At 46.9% G+C, this 13822-nt stretch overlaps 1 protein-coding gene across 3 annotated transcripts in view; it reads left to right on the plus strand.

Moving 5' to 3' along the window:
* The first annotated feature begins 406 nt into the window (after positions 1-406).
* The window catches only part of HS3ST1 (heparan sulfate-glucosamine 3-sulfotransferase 1), a 29735-nt gene continuing 16319 nt past the window's right edge, over positions 407-13822 (plus strand). Inside the window, exon 1 of one of the 3 annotated variants that reach the window (XM_036852081.1) lies at positions 407-633. The gene's annotated coding sequence lies outside the window, so the exon portion shown is untranslated. Of the gene's footprint in view, positions 747-973; positions 1073-13822 lie in introns of those variants that run through there. The other 2 variants (XM_036852082.1, XM_036852083.1) reach the window with 2 other exon arrangements.

Below are 13822 nucleotides of genomic sequence, written 5' to 3' on the forward strand. Positions count from 1 at the left end.
TAGCAAGAGTGACGGAGTAGACAGGACTTGCCAGGTCTGCAGCGACGGCAGAGTCACCCAACCCACAACAGGCCCCACCCTCCCGGTAGCGCTGGTCCCCTCCCCAAGCCCCCATCCCCACTCCCCCAGCCTCCCGGGACTAAAACCCGAGGAACTGCCGTGTCAGGTGGGCGGGACTGACTCTTTCAACACCTATCGGCGGGAGTCCTCAGCCCAGCCCCGCCGCCCCGAGCGCTAAGTAGCTAGCCGGTCACCGAGCGGACCCGACTCGGAGCAGCACCCGAGCGGGCCAGGCAGCAGTGGGCGCTCGCGATCCTCCTCTGCCCGACGCGCTCTCCCTCAGCACGGGCCGGCCTCCTCCGTCCCCTCCTCCCTCTCCGGCTCCTCCTCCTGCTCCTCCCCTCCTCGGGTCTGATAGCCTAGCCTCGCGCCTGCAAAGTCCCCGGCTCGCGGGCAGCCACGAACCTCCGCCACTGCCGGGTCTCAGTGGGTGCCTGCGCCCGTGCCTCACCCGCCTGCCCAGGTCGTCCCGAGGCTCGCTCCGCCGGCCGCCGGTGCTCCACGGCGCTGCCCATGGCCAAGCCCGAGAGTCGACTTCGGGCGCCAGACCGGCTGGAAGGTGGCGCGGCTCAGGTGAGTGAGGAGCGCGCGAGGCGAGGGCCGTCAGTCTGGGGAGTGGCGAGAGCAGGGGCCGTCGTGGTGCCCTGACCTGGCAGCCCGGACTTAGGGCAAGAGCAGAGCCCAAGGTGAGTTGAGGCTGGAGCAAGTGGAGTGTTCATTGGGGGGAAAAGGAAGGAGAGGCCAGAGGTTTTCCCATCCTCCTAACCTCCTGACTTGGTCCCTCAGCTGTGCAAGTCTTCAGGGACTGGTTTTTACAGGCAGGTATCTGGGTTTCTGATTTGGTGGATTGGATTCTTTTTTCCCCCTTACTCCCTAGCAGAGTCAGGAGGTTTGCTCCTGCCCGAGGCTTCTCTCTAGGACCGACCGTGAGGGGTAGCAGGAGCGCAAATCGCAGCGGAGCCCGGGTACCACTCTGGCTGAGAACTTGGGGCGCGGATACAGTCAGCAAAAAGTCAGTCTGTTGAGGGAGCGTCCAGGGTGGGGAAACCTTGGTCTGGTGTGCTTTTGGAGCGGAGCGGAGATGGGGCGTTTCGCGAGGGGCGGGGATGCCCGGGAGCAGAGGGGTCGAGGCGACAAGACATTTACGTGCCCTTTTCCCCTAATGCCGATTATGCACGGTTCTGATTTTTCGTGTTACTTTCTACTCTTTTTTTTTTTTTTTTTTTTCCTGCATCTGTTTCTATTTCGAGCACCTTGGGTGGTGACGGCAGATGAAGGTGAGGGGAGGAGGGGCGCCAACCCGCGGTGGGAACGCGTAGAATCCGGCTCAGAACCAGGGGCACACTCGCGGAGCCTGGTGTCTCCAGGTGCGCCCTCCGAGCCAGGCGGCCGACCGCGCGCTGCTCCCCCTTCTGTGCCGGGAGCCGGAGGGCCGCTTCCTGAGCCGGCAAAAAAAAAAAAAAAAAGGGATGGAGAAGCGAGCGGGGGCAAGAGCTGGGATGCAGCGCGCGGGGTGTGAGGTGTGCTCTGCTCCGCGGACGTTTGCCGGCTCTGTGAGTCTTCCATCTCATTCCCTCCGCCGGGCGGGAGTCCACGCTTCCTCGCACTCCCAGGCCCCTCTCTCGGGAGGGGATTGCATCCCTCTTCCTCCGCCCTCCACTTTGCAGGACCAGTTGTATCCGTTCCTTGTCTTGCGCGAGTCTCGCTCCTCCCCCCAGCGTTGTCCGCCGGCTATTTTTACCCACTACTTGTACAGAGATGCTTTTGGGGGCATTCTGGGGAGGCGACTCCAAATCTACTGTCTTCTCGCTGCGCTCCCCGAAGCGGTCCCCTGCTAGCAGGGAGCAGCCGCGCGGAGCAGCCAAGGGATGAGGATGGAGTGCGCCCCACTCCTCCTTCTGCAGCCTGAGCTCTCGAAGCCCCGGCACCACCGGCTCGGCTGCTCCGCCCGCCGCTCGCTGCGAGAGCCGATCCCCGGAGAGTTCCTTAGGGCCCGGGCGCAGGTGCTTGACCGACTTTAGTGGCCACAGCCCTTTTACATGCAGGATCCTTTGGGTCCTACACGGGCGTTCTCGCCTTGCTGCAAAATCTTACCTTATTTTGTTGAAATGTAATTACCAAGTTCCACTCAAGTGTTAATTTCAGGAATTTCATGTTAAAAGAAAAAGGAGGGGGAGATAACCCAACTTCTGCCTCCCTGCATTTCTGAAGCCCATTCTTTGGCGTTCGGAATTATTGTTGCCTTCCGCTTTCTCAGTAACGATTGGGTGCGATTCGAATAAGCGTGACCCAGTGAAATTCCAGGAGATGGACGCTTCTGCTACAAATCCCCACGTTACTCTTTGTGTTTCCAGTGCTTAGATTTTTTTTTTTCCCCTCCCATAGGATTGTAGAAGTAACATTGAAATGGACCATTGTGTTACATAAGGTTTCTCCAGCGCTAGGCAGAGAAAGATCAGCTTCTCAAGGAGCTTTTCAGGGCTTCAGCGGGTCCTTTCTAACTCTTTCAGCCGAGTTTGACTGGGATCAGCAACTTCGTGACTAAGCACTCTTAAGTCGAAGCAGTTAATTACGGAGGTAACATCCAGTGAGGATCCCTTACGGAGGCATCTTGAGCGGTGTTTCCGGGCTAGAGATCCAGGCTGAATCTGCGGGCTGTTCAGGGCACCGTAGCTTTAAGATGGGAAATTCTTTGCTCGGGAAACTGGTGAGAAAGTGCTACCTTGAACTTGCAAAGGGCATCAGGAAAAGTCCATGGTTCTTAGCTGTGTTGTGGTGTGCTTTGTGTGAAATTTCAAGTCCTCCACTTTGCAGATGTTCAGGAACCCTTGGACTCCACAGTATAATTGGGGATGCACTTTTGTTGTGAAAAGAAGAAATCCTCTTACTGGAAAAGTCTGGAGTGCTCCTTGAAGGGAAACACAAAGTGGAAGCTTTTCTTATCTTGAACTAAAATTTGATGGCGAATAGAAAGGGGCTAGGGATGTGGACTGGCTGATGTAAAATTGCTTTTGATGGGTAAACAGTGCCTTTCCCAGAACAGGGCATCTACCCAGGGTGGCCCATGCCCACAGGGAGTACAGAGTCATGTTCTCTCTATTGAGGCCAGTTTGGAGAGAGGGACAGTAAAAGGTAATGATGTCCTGATGGAACTGAGCCTGTTTTCAGGGTCACAGCTGAGAATCCAGGTTCCAGGGCACGCTTCTAAGCCAGGGTCCTTGTGTGAGAGACAGTCTTGGAGGAGTAAAGGCCTGTAGCAACTTTGGAGAGTAGCAACCTTCTAGCTGCTCTGTGGGAAATGCAGTAACTTTCCAGCTGGTGTTGGAAAAGATCTGGGTTTTGACCCATCACTTTGATGTAAGTATCTTCCTTCAACCTCACTAATGACCCAGTGCTTCTTAGCAAGGCCAACGTTTTCCAGTGGGGAATGGCAAGAGTGCTAGCTGAATTTGGAGCCAGCTTCTTGCCCCAGGACCCTAAGCAAATTATTTTTTACTCTCTGAGCCTCAGATTTTTCCTCTGCAAAATAGAGACTGAAAGATTATGAGAAAGAGAGAAATGTATGTGAAGAGGATTTGGGCAGTTCTCAGACACTGGTGAAAAATGCACAAGGTTACTTAATTTGCTTTTCCTGCCAATTTCATTTGGTCTATTTTAATGCTAAATTTAATTATAGTTTGTGAATGTCTGTGTGAATTACATATGCTAAACATTAAATGAGGGAGAGGATTTCATATAATGGACCACTATCTCCTTGTGATTAAGCCACCTGAAATTCACCAGCATCAGGGCTCCTGGCTTTTGAGAACAATTAGTTTCTTGTTTGTAGAACCAGAGTTAAATTTTTGAGCTTTTTTTTTTTTTTTTTTTTTTTTTTAGCTTAATGCATTTCGTATGTCTTCAGGAAATATATGTTTCAGGAAGGGCCCTGATATTGATTAACCAAAAAAGGAGGAACTTGCAGATGAGTGTATCAGTTGGGGAAAAGTGATACATGATCAGTTTCAGGAGATGACCTGGGTTTCCCTTGTCTACCTCTGTCATCAGCATAAAGTGTCTCTCTATTGCATTTTGGTGTTCAAAATTTGTCCCCAGGACCTAGCTAAGTGGCTAATACATGCTCGATAAGTATTTTCGAAGTGAGTGAATGAACGATTGAACTGAATCTTCACAGCAACCCCGTGCTGTACACAGGCAGATGGCATCATTTCTGTTTTAAAGATTTGGAATCTGCTGATTAGAGAAGTTAATTAATTTTCTGAGGGTACAAAGGATTCCAGATTGGAGTTCAGGTCTGTCTGTTCTCATTCCATTCCGCTGTACTGCCTGTGTTGCCCTCTCTCTCCCATCATCACTTAAAATCTCCTCCTAATCCATAGTGGACTTCCGCATTTTGGAAGCTTCCCAGCAACCAAACACCCTTCTTATTCAGGGGGTACCACCCTCCCCTCATGGAGGGACTTTTCCATGGGGGGGGTGGGGCTCTTCCTCTGTGTCCACATCTCTGTGCCTTGAACTGGGGCTCAGCTGGATGATCCCACCTGAGACTTGGAATCTCGAGGGACTAACTAAAGGACAAAAGGACAATTGAGCATTTATTTATGACCGTGGGTCATGAATCAAATGGTGTCAGCAGCAGCCTCAATGTCACAGGATGTCCCAGGGATGCCATTCCTATGGAATTATCCTGACGCTCCCTGGTGCCAGGTTCCCTCCATTCCTTTTCATTTCCAAGCCTGGCTTTTCAGCTTCTCATTAATTCCTAGAGGTAACTCATAGTCTTCAAGTAAATTCTTTCTCTGTTTGATTTAGCCAGAATTGTAACCAGCTGATGCTCAGCCGTTCACAGTTTGTCTTCAGGCCTGCCTCTGGCATGAAGCATTCTCAGCTTCCTCTACCCACAGGGAATTAAGCTCATAGCTTTTTCAGGCCGTTAGAATAATATTTACTGGGCCATAGTTTGTCAGTTGTTATGTGATACCACCAGAGTTCTAGAAAAATGAATACATTATTCTTCCAAGAAATAGCGTAAACATAACTGAAATAGATCCCAGTGGGCATCTTTTCTTTTCTTTCTTTCTTTTTTTTTTTTTTTCCATCTTACATGCTTTTTGGTAACTTTCCAGCAGGGGTCGCTCACTCAAATGCCTTCAGCAGCCAGGCAAGGAATAGCCTGAGCAAAACAGGCCTGGGAACAATCAGGGTAAGGGGGGTGGGGGGGCTGCAGCTCTGACCCAGCACACAAGTTGGGACCTCAGGCCCTGTCTTGCCACATCTGATTTTTTTTTTTCCAAGATAGGCTGCAAGTTCACAATTTTATGCAGAATCTACTGACTTTTAAGTACCAGCTGCTAATTGAAAACAATCCTATAGGTAGGTCTCCTCATCTATATCCCACAGGCCTCCAATTTATGGCCTCTGGGTTCCAGGGATAGAAAAGAAATTGGTTGGAATATGAGGCTAAGTAAAATCAGTTCTTGGGAGTATTGAGGCAAGGGTACGCTGGGAGTGTAGTGTAGACAGTGCTCCAGTGAGTTAAATTTCATGTCTACAGAATTTGTGTTTGCGGTATTCCTTTTCCTTGTCCTGTAAGCAGTTACACCAATTGCATTTATCCCTTTAACATATGTTTATTGAGTTCCAATCATGTACCAAGAGTTGTTCTTCTCACTGGTGACACAGTAGGGAATAAAACAGAGGGAAAGCCTTGCCCTTCTGCTTGTCTTCTAGTGGAAGAGACAGGTAAAAGCAAGATGGGTAAGGACAATCCTAGATTAGATCCAGATGTGCTAAGAATAAAAATAAATCAGAGGAAGTGTAAGGGTGCTGGGGTAAAACCTTCGGCAGCGGGGGCAGGAATCTCCAAGTTCAGTCTCTGACTCAGCATAACCAAAGTCAAGTTTCACTGTCAGAAAAAAAAGATTTTGGGGTGTGGGAATTTGGACCCTGGATTATATTCTGGGAGTTGCTACTGTGGGTAAACCCCTAATAACAGACTGTTATCTTAATTTTAATGAAATCAACTATTGAGCCCATTCCTTGAGTGTCCAGCAGGTGCCGGGCACTGGATTAGGTGCTACAATCCACTAACAGACAAAACCAATCAAGGGACAGTCCTCAAGGAAATTGTAGACCAGCATGGAAGACATGAATAAATGATCACAAAAGAGTAGATGGCTAAAGTGAACAAGGAGGGTGGAAAGGGTGTCATAAGTATTGAGTTTTGACATTCAGAATGCTGGCATTCAGCATCTTTTTAATGGAGCATCTGATATGTGTCAGGAACAGTTTAGGTCTGTGCTTCTCAACCTGTTTGAATCCTGGACCCCATCATCAGTAAAGATTTTTTTAAAGCTTTTTTTACCTGGCCATGACATTTTGTGTTATTACCAAATTTCATTTTGTGTCAAGAAAACAAAGTATTTAAAAAATCTGTTCTAAGATTTTTGAAACTCTAGTACACCCTCTCCCCAGTCGGCCCAGCCATTAATAGTGACTGTTGTTGCCAGGGCAGTTGTGCAGAAAATTAAAAAAATAGTTCTTGTTCTTGAGGAACTTACAGTTTAGTATGGCAGTCAGATAAATTAGCATTTTTTTTCTTTTTTCACATATGAGCTGAGAAATGCATCCTGTTTGAGCCTTTGCCTGTGTCATCAGGTAAGCCTGTACCTTGAGAACACCTTTACAATCAACCTATTTATTTCTTTCATTGCAGTACTCTCTCCCACAGCATGGTTTTGTAGCCATAATGTTTATCTGGAGTCCTCTCATTACTTCATTGGTTCACTTGCTCACTATCTCTCACGCCCCCATCAGAATATGCACCCTGTGTGAGCAGGCATCTGGAGGTGCAGGCTTGTTTCTCCCACCAGCTTCCAGAACAGTGTGTCTGGTTCCAAGTAGTTGCTCAGAAAAGAAACAAGAGGCAACATTTCTGCCTGGGGGAATTAGGAAAGGCTTCATGGGGGAAAGAGAGAGGCTTGCAGAGAAAAGCCAAAGAACGATGATGATACAAGATAATCAAAATATGGCCCCAAGCCCTAGGTGCGATCTCATTTGTCGGTTTTAGGGATTCCCAGTGTGGTCAGCCCAGGTGAAGAGCTGATATGCTAAACACAAACCCTTCCCTGATTAGATCCTGGCAGCTCCAAAGCACTCTGGCATGAAAAGAATGAAAATGATTAAAAAGGACGGAAAAAAATGGAAAAAAAAAAGAGTGAAAATGATAACTCTTTACTTCCATCTAGTACGTTAATACCCACTGTCTCCTTTTTCTTCTGTACCCAGTTCTTCAAGGGAGACAGGGAGCTCTTAGCATCTTCATTTCGTATTTAAGGAAACCAAGGTCCAGAAGTGAAGCGACTTGCCTTAGATCCTCAGAACGAAGGCAGCAGACCCTGGATCCAGGGCTGTGCTTCTCCGCCTGCAGTGAGCACATCGCTCAAGGTGGAGACTGGTTAAACCCCTGGAGGACTGAGTTTTCTATAAGCGGAGAAATATATTTAGATTTCAAACATTCACGTCTCCTTTGATTCGTTAAGAACTTCCATTTCAGCACTTTCTGAGATGCGTTTTGTGTCTTGTTGAATTTCCCCTAGAATTCTGCAGATTAGGTACACCCTGCAATAGGGTTGCTTTATGTAAATGTCTTCACTCTTTAGTTTAGGAGAGTAAATCAGAGTCCTGCATCAGCAGTTAAAATACAGTGGGAGAAAGGTGATTGCAGACGCAGCTGAAATGAAAAGGCATGCTCTTCTAGCTGTGCTCGGAAAAATACATACTCAAGTGGCATGGAGTGAAAGCAGGCTGGCACTGTCTCTGGAAAACTCACTTGCACTTGATGTAAATTACGTCTTCAACCAGATTTTTCGCAGTGTCCCGGATAGGAAGGACAGAAAAGGTGTCAATTACAGGCTTCTGGGATTAGATTTTGGAGTTATTCTTGAGGTGGAAACAGCATCGCGTTTGAAGTCATGTCTGTTGGCATTTCTGATCCCCTCCTTACTGATTGTATCACCCTGAGAAATAGACAGTTTTTCTGGGTCTCAGATTTTTCAACATTCTAATGAGGATTAAAAGAGATTGCCCATATCAAATGCCTAGCGTAGTGCTCAAGAAAACTTATGTTCTTCTTATGCAGAGTTGCCTGATTTAACAAATAAAAATACAGGACACCCAGTTAAATTTTAATTTCAGATAAATAGCATATACTGTTTTAGTATAGGTATATCCCAGATACTCAATATTAAGACATGATTGATTGTTTTTTCTGAAATTTAAATTTAACCGGAAGTCCTATATTTTATTAAGCATCTCTATTCTTGCAGTGACAGTTCTGGGTGATGCCTTTGGTGAACGTTCTAGAGCTGGAGGCAGTTACAGAGAGGAGAATACAGTAGTTTGGAGGTGAAATGACTTAGCCAGGGATCCAAGGAGAGCAGGAAGGGCTGTTTTCTCTGATGAGCTTAGCAACAGATTAAACCAAGGCAAGCTTACCTGTTTGCTAAAAGAAGCAGAAGAATTGTGGACAAGTCAGATCTCTGAGTGCATTTAATAAGTTAGTCGGATATCTCCCATGCATGCACCAGATTATTCCCAATACCCTTTGGGAAGAAGGTATTTTAATCCCATGAGGCTACCAGGGGAGCATTCAGTCTGCTAACACAGCACATTATTCAACAATATTGCTCCGAGCTCATTTACTGCAGGGCTGGAGTTGGAACTAGAGGCACATACAAGGGTTCCACTGAGTACACTGAAGGAATACTTTGTGCTTTGAAAACTCACACCTGCAATTTCTCCCTCATCAGATGAATCCAAAGCTCATAAAACAGTGAGAGGGCCTTTCAGACCCGCTCCTCCCAAGTAGATGAACTCAAGTTATGAATTGAGTCCGAGATCTCCCCAGGACTGCTGGAATATGTTGTTCTGAGGATGGCCGTGAAAATGTGTTTCCATTTCAGGTAATAACCTGCTGGGGAACTCAATAAACAAGACTTTGGCTGCCGGTAGACTTTTCCCAAGCAGAATTTAATGCTTTCTTCTATAGTGAGATACTGCTCATGCCAAAATAATCAGTTTCTGTTGCATCTGATATTACTAACTCCTCACTTAACCTGAGCTGCTTACTAGCATTATGTTTATACGGAATATGGACCAGAAAGAAGGCAAAGCGGCATGGTGGTGAGGATGTAGTCTTAATCAGCCAGAGAGATCTGGTTAGATCTACTTTGCTACTTCTTGGCCATGCAGTAGGAGGTGTTACTTCCCCTTCCTAAGCCTCAGTCTCCTCATCTTCAAAATGGGCATAATTAAAATTATAACAGAGGATTGCTTAGTGCACATTAAACCAAATAAGTAGTGTCAAGCATTTACATGGTGCCTGGCTCGTAGTCAGCTTTTTTAAAAATGTTATTAATAAGACGACAAAAGAAAGCAGTGTAGACCTTGAGACTGCAAACTCAATGTCATGTCACAGAGACCATGGACTGAATCTCATGCATCATATTCCTGGGAGACTCTCTGAGTCTTTTGCCCTTTGTTTCTTTAGTCTTAATTTATATAATCCATACAAATCTTATTATTTCATTTTCTGGGCCAATAGCTTAGAAGCAGTAATGTAGAAAAGGTATTACTGTTAGGGGAAGACACAAAGCACAGAGAGAGAAAGGGAGGGAGGAAGAACCTGGGGAAGAGGGAGGGAAGAGAAGAGAAGGGAGAGAAGCAGGGCAGAAAAGGATTGTAAGAAGACAGGATTTGAAGCCCAGGGAAGTGCAGTGACATCTTGTAAAAGTAAGTCCCTGGTTAAATCCCGTCCCGATGCAGTCATTTAAGTAAATACCACTCCCTCTCCCTCTCCCAAGGCTTCTCAGGACCCCAGCTTAATACCTATGACCTTGAGGGACGGACGCAAAAACTGTAATGCTGAAACTGTAAAGAATGTGGAACGTGATGGAAATAGAGAAACTGGAACCTTTCCCCCTGCTCTGTAACTGCATAAAGTCCTAGATGACAACTGAACCCAAGGGAACCCAGTGACATTGTGTGGAGGGAACAGCCACTGTGCCCCTCTTGGTCCTCCTCTTGCTGCGAGGGGTGGGTCTGTTATTTTGGGTTTAGTTTTACATTTCCATTCATTAAACATGGACTCTTATTAGAGAGAGTTTCAGGGTGGCATCTCTCCTGCCCCTATTTCTCCCTGTGAAATGGTTCCCTCCCTTCTGATCTTTAAGCACTTTCCACACCACACATCAGAGGAACTGACCTTTTCTTGGGGGACAGGTCTGCCCTCCTCAGTTGTTCAGCCAGGTGGGAGCATCCTTGGGGCCAGAGCACTTTGGAGGTCACAAAAAAGAACTGCCCCTGCTCCAGAAGGTAGTGTATTATCTGAGGTGTTTGACATCGGGGAAAACGCTGTTCCCAGCGTTGGTTGCCTTGTTAAATGGAATTATACTTCTTCATGGACTTTTTGCTGCTAGAATCACATTTGATAACATATGTGAAACACTGATTTGAGAGTCTGGTACCAAGGAAGTGTGTATAACGCAGCACTTAGTAGTGATCATTAGCTCTTCTTGCTGGTAAGCCTGATTTTGTGTGAAAAGCAGATCAAGAACGTTGCTAAGACTCTAGCTGTGTATTGCCTTCCTGATCCCTTTCCAGGTGGTGAGAAGCCCATGGTGCCCCCAGCAGCCTCGCTCATCCCTTTGCTCTAACATAGGAAGGGAGGAAGGTTGGGGAACTCTTTTAATCGGGGAAGGAAACCTTTCTCAAAAGCCTGCGGAAGATTCCCCCGGTAGGTCCCATTAGCCAAAAATTTGCCCACAGGCCATAGTTACAGAAGGAGAAACTAAGGCACAGACATTTGAAACTGTGGAAGAGGCCAATTAATCGAATACGGTCATCCTGAATTGATCCCTCTTGCCTTTGAGCAACTATTACATTTATGTTTGTATCTTGCAATTGGCAATGGATCCTGCTCTGCTTCATAACATCTTTTATTTCTGTCTTCAGCTGAAATACAAATCCTATATTCTCCGGGTTATGCTTTTCTTTCCCTCCCCAGCTCCATAACTTTTACAACCATTTGCATCTGCAGTATTTCTCTATGTTAATTTCTCCAGGCCTGACCCGAACAATCTTTGCAAAACACAAATATAATCAGGTCCCTGCCCTGTCCCTTGGGGAAGAATGTCCCATGGAGCCCCATGATTTACCGTATTAGTGTTTGAGTGCAGGACACTTAAACATAGATGAGATCTCGGCCCATCCATGTTGCTACATCACAGTATCCCTTTGGGCAAGGTAATCGTCTCTCTAAACCGCACATACTCTGTGATTTTTAATTATGGATTTTTTCATACACTTATTTAATGTTTAATCTGTTCCCAAGAAATAACTGTTGACTAAAAAAATCTAAGAACCCAATATATTCTGTTTTTAATTCTGATTTGTCAGGATTAAATGTGGTGGTGCATAGGGAACATTTAATGCCCAGAGTGGGTGCTCAAAACCTAGCTTTTCTTTTGCTGTTTTGGTTTTTTTAAAAATATAATACAAGTAATGATGCAATTCAAGTCCTGCAGCATGGCATTCACATTCTAATCTTTCAAGCCTTGTCCCTCACCATCCTCTGATCTGACACACACCTTGTGTTCTGACCACAGGACTGCCCATTGTTTCCCCAGATAAATCAGGAATGTGGATATTCCACCCTTTGCCCATGCTGTTCCCTCTGACAGCCTCCCCCCTTTTTAAAAAATTTATTTATTTGTTTATTTTTGGCTGTGTTGGGTCTTCGTTGCTGCATGCGGGCTTTCTCTAGTTGCAGCGAGCGGGGGCTACTCTGTTGCAGTGCGCGGGCTTCTCATTGCAGTGGCTTCTCTTGTTGCAGAGCATGGTCTCTAGGCACGTGGGCTTTAGTAGTTGTGGCACACGGGCTCAGTAGTTGTGGCTCGTGGGCTCTAGAGCGCAGGCTCAGTAGTTGTGGCTCGTGGGCTCTATAGCGCAGGCTCAGTAGTTGTGGCGCACGGGCTTAGTTGCTCCATGGCATGTGGGATCTTCTCGGACCGGGGCTCGAACCCGTGTCCCCTGCATTGGCAGGCGGATTCTTAACCACTGTGCCACCAGGGAAGCCCTTCCCCCTTTTTTATTAGCTCCAGGCTCTGTCCTTCCCTTAGGTCTGTCCTGGATGCTCTCCAACCACCACCCCCCAGCTCCACCCATAATAAATAACGTGCATGTGGCAGTTGCATGTGGCAGCTCTGCGGCTCTCTCTCTCCCATGCACAGGGTAGGGTTGCATTTTTGCTATCTGAAGATCAGATGGCCTTGTGACTTGCTGTGGGCAGTGAAAGTGAGAGGAAGCGAAGTGTCACTTCCTGGAGCTTGAAGGGCCAGCTGAGGTTCTGTGCATTTTCTCCCCACTCTGGCGTGATGGCCTGCACTGTCTTTCTAGGTCTCTGAGAGCCTCAAGTGGGCAGAGTCCTGCCACCAACCTGAGTGGGACAGGCCGCCGAGGGAGGAGGCACTGAGATGTGGGGTCGATTCTCAGTTCTCCTGGCTCCTTCTGGCGCCGTGACGTTGCTGTGATTGCTGTGGGCTTCACCGCATCCCTCAGGAAACAGCTGCCCCCAGAGAGCAGGATAAACCACTGCTCTTAGAGCTCTGCACCCGCTCCTGCCTGCTCCCCGATCTCAGTGCAGGATTGCTCAACAGAATGTGCCGCTGGGAAGTGAAAGTACCGTTATCATAAACAGAAACATCAGTCTTTGAGAGAAGCCTGATGTTTTAGTTCAGATTTTTTGAGCTCAGATAGGCAGCTGTCCTTAGTGACCCACCAAGGAATGAAAGTGACCCCAGAAAATGTCCTCTGGGTAAAGTGAGTGCCGCCCGGCGCTCTGTCCTTTCCCTAGCCCTCTCACTGCAAGCAGCCCTGTGTGCATAAGCCTTCCCCTAGCCTGGGAGGCCCCTGTCCCAGGGAAGGCTCTACACTGTTTAGTCTTGAAAGTGGAGCCGGCCTTGGCCTTGCTCTGATCCCAGCCACGCTTCCTCCATCACACAAATTCCAGCAGATGCAGCAGAAGGGCTCGGGGTTGGCATGGAGCCATTAGTGACGATTCTGATTACACAAGCCACCGGGCCCTGCTGATTTAAACAATCTCATGTGTTCAGAATTGCCTTCACCTGCTGCCTTTTCTTACTTAAATAGTTCTTTACGGTCCTCTGCAAAGATGGTGCAAAGGGTAATTAGCTCATAATTGTTGTCCTTTAAAAACATTAGATTGAGCCACTCTGTGCTTTTCATTCTGCTGTTTTCTTTGTCATCTATCTCTCTCTGCATAGCTCTCAATACTCAAAATTTTCCACTTTTTCCTAAGAATGCTTTTCCTTGTCAATTTTTGGAATGTTGCAATTCCTTTCTTTACTTACAACAATTATTGAGCAGCCTAGTTATAAAAATCTGAATTTTCATTGCTATTATTGTCCTTTTATTTTTCTCTTCAAGCTAATTCATCATACTACTGTTGATTGAACTAATTTTATTGAACTATGTATTGAGGGTCTAACCCTGTGTCAGGTGGACTAAGGTATTTTTCTGCAATATCTCATTTAATTCTTATAGCTACTCAACATGGTAGGAAGCATACCCTATCTTTGGATGGGAAAAAATAAGACCCAGGGAGGCATGTAGCTTTTCCGTGATCAAATAACTAAGCCAGAATTTAAACCCCGGCAGATATCAACTCACTTGCTTTGATCTT

Source organism: Balaenoptera musculus, chromosome 5 (genome assembly GCF_009873245.2).
Source record: "Balaenoptera musculus isolate JJ_BM4_2016_0621 chromosome 5, mBalMus1.pri.v3, whole genome shotgun sequence".
Classification (NCBI taxonomy): domain Eukaryota; kingdom Metazoa; phylum Chordata; class Mammalia; order Artiodactyla; family Balaenopteridae; genus Balaenoptera; species Balaenoptera musculus.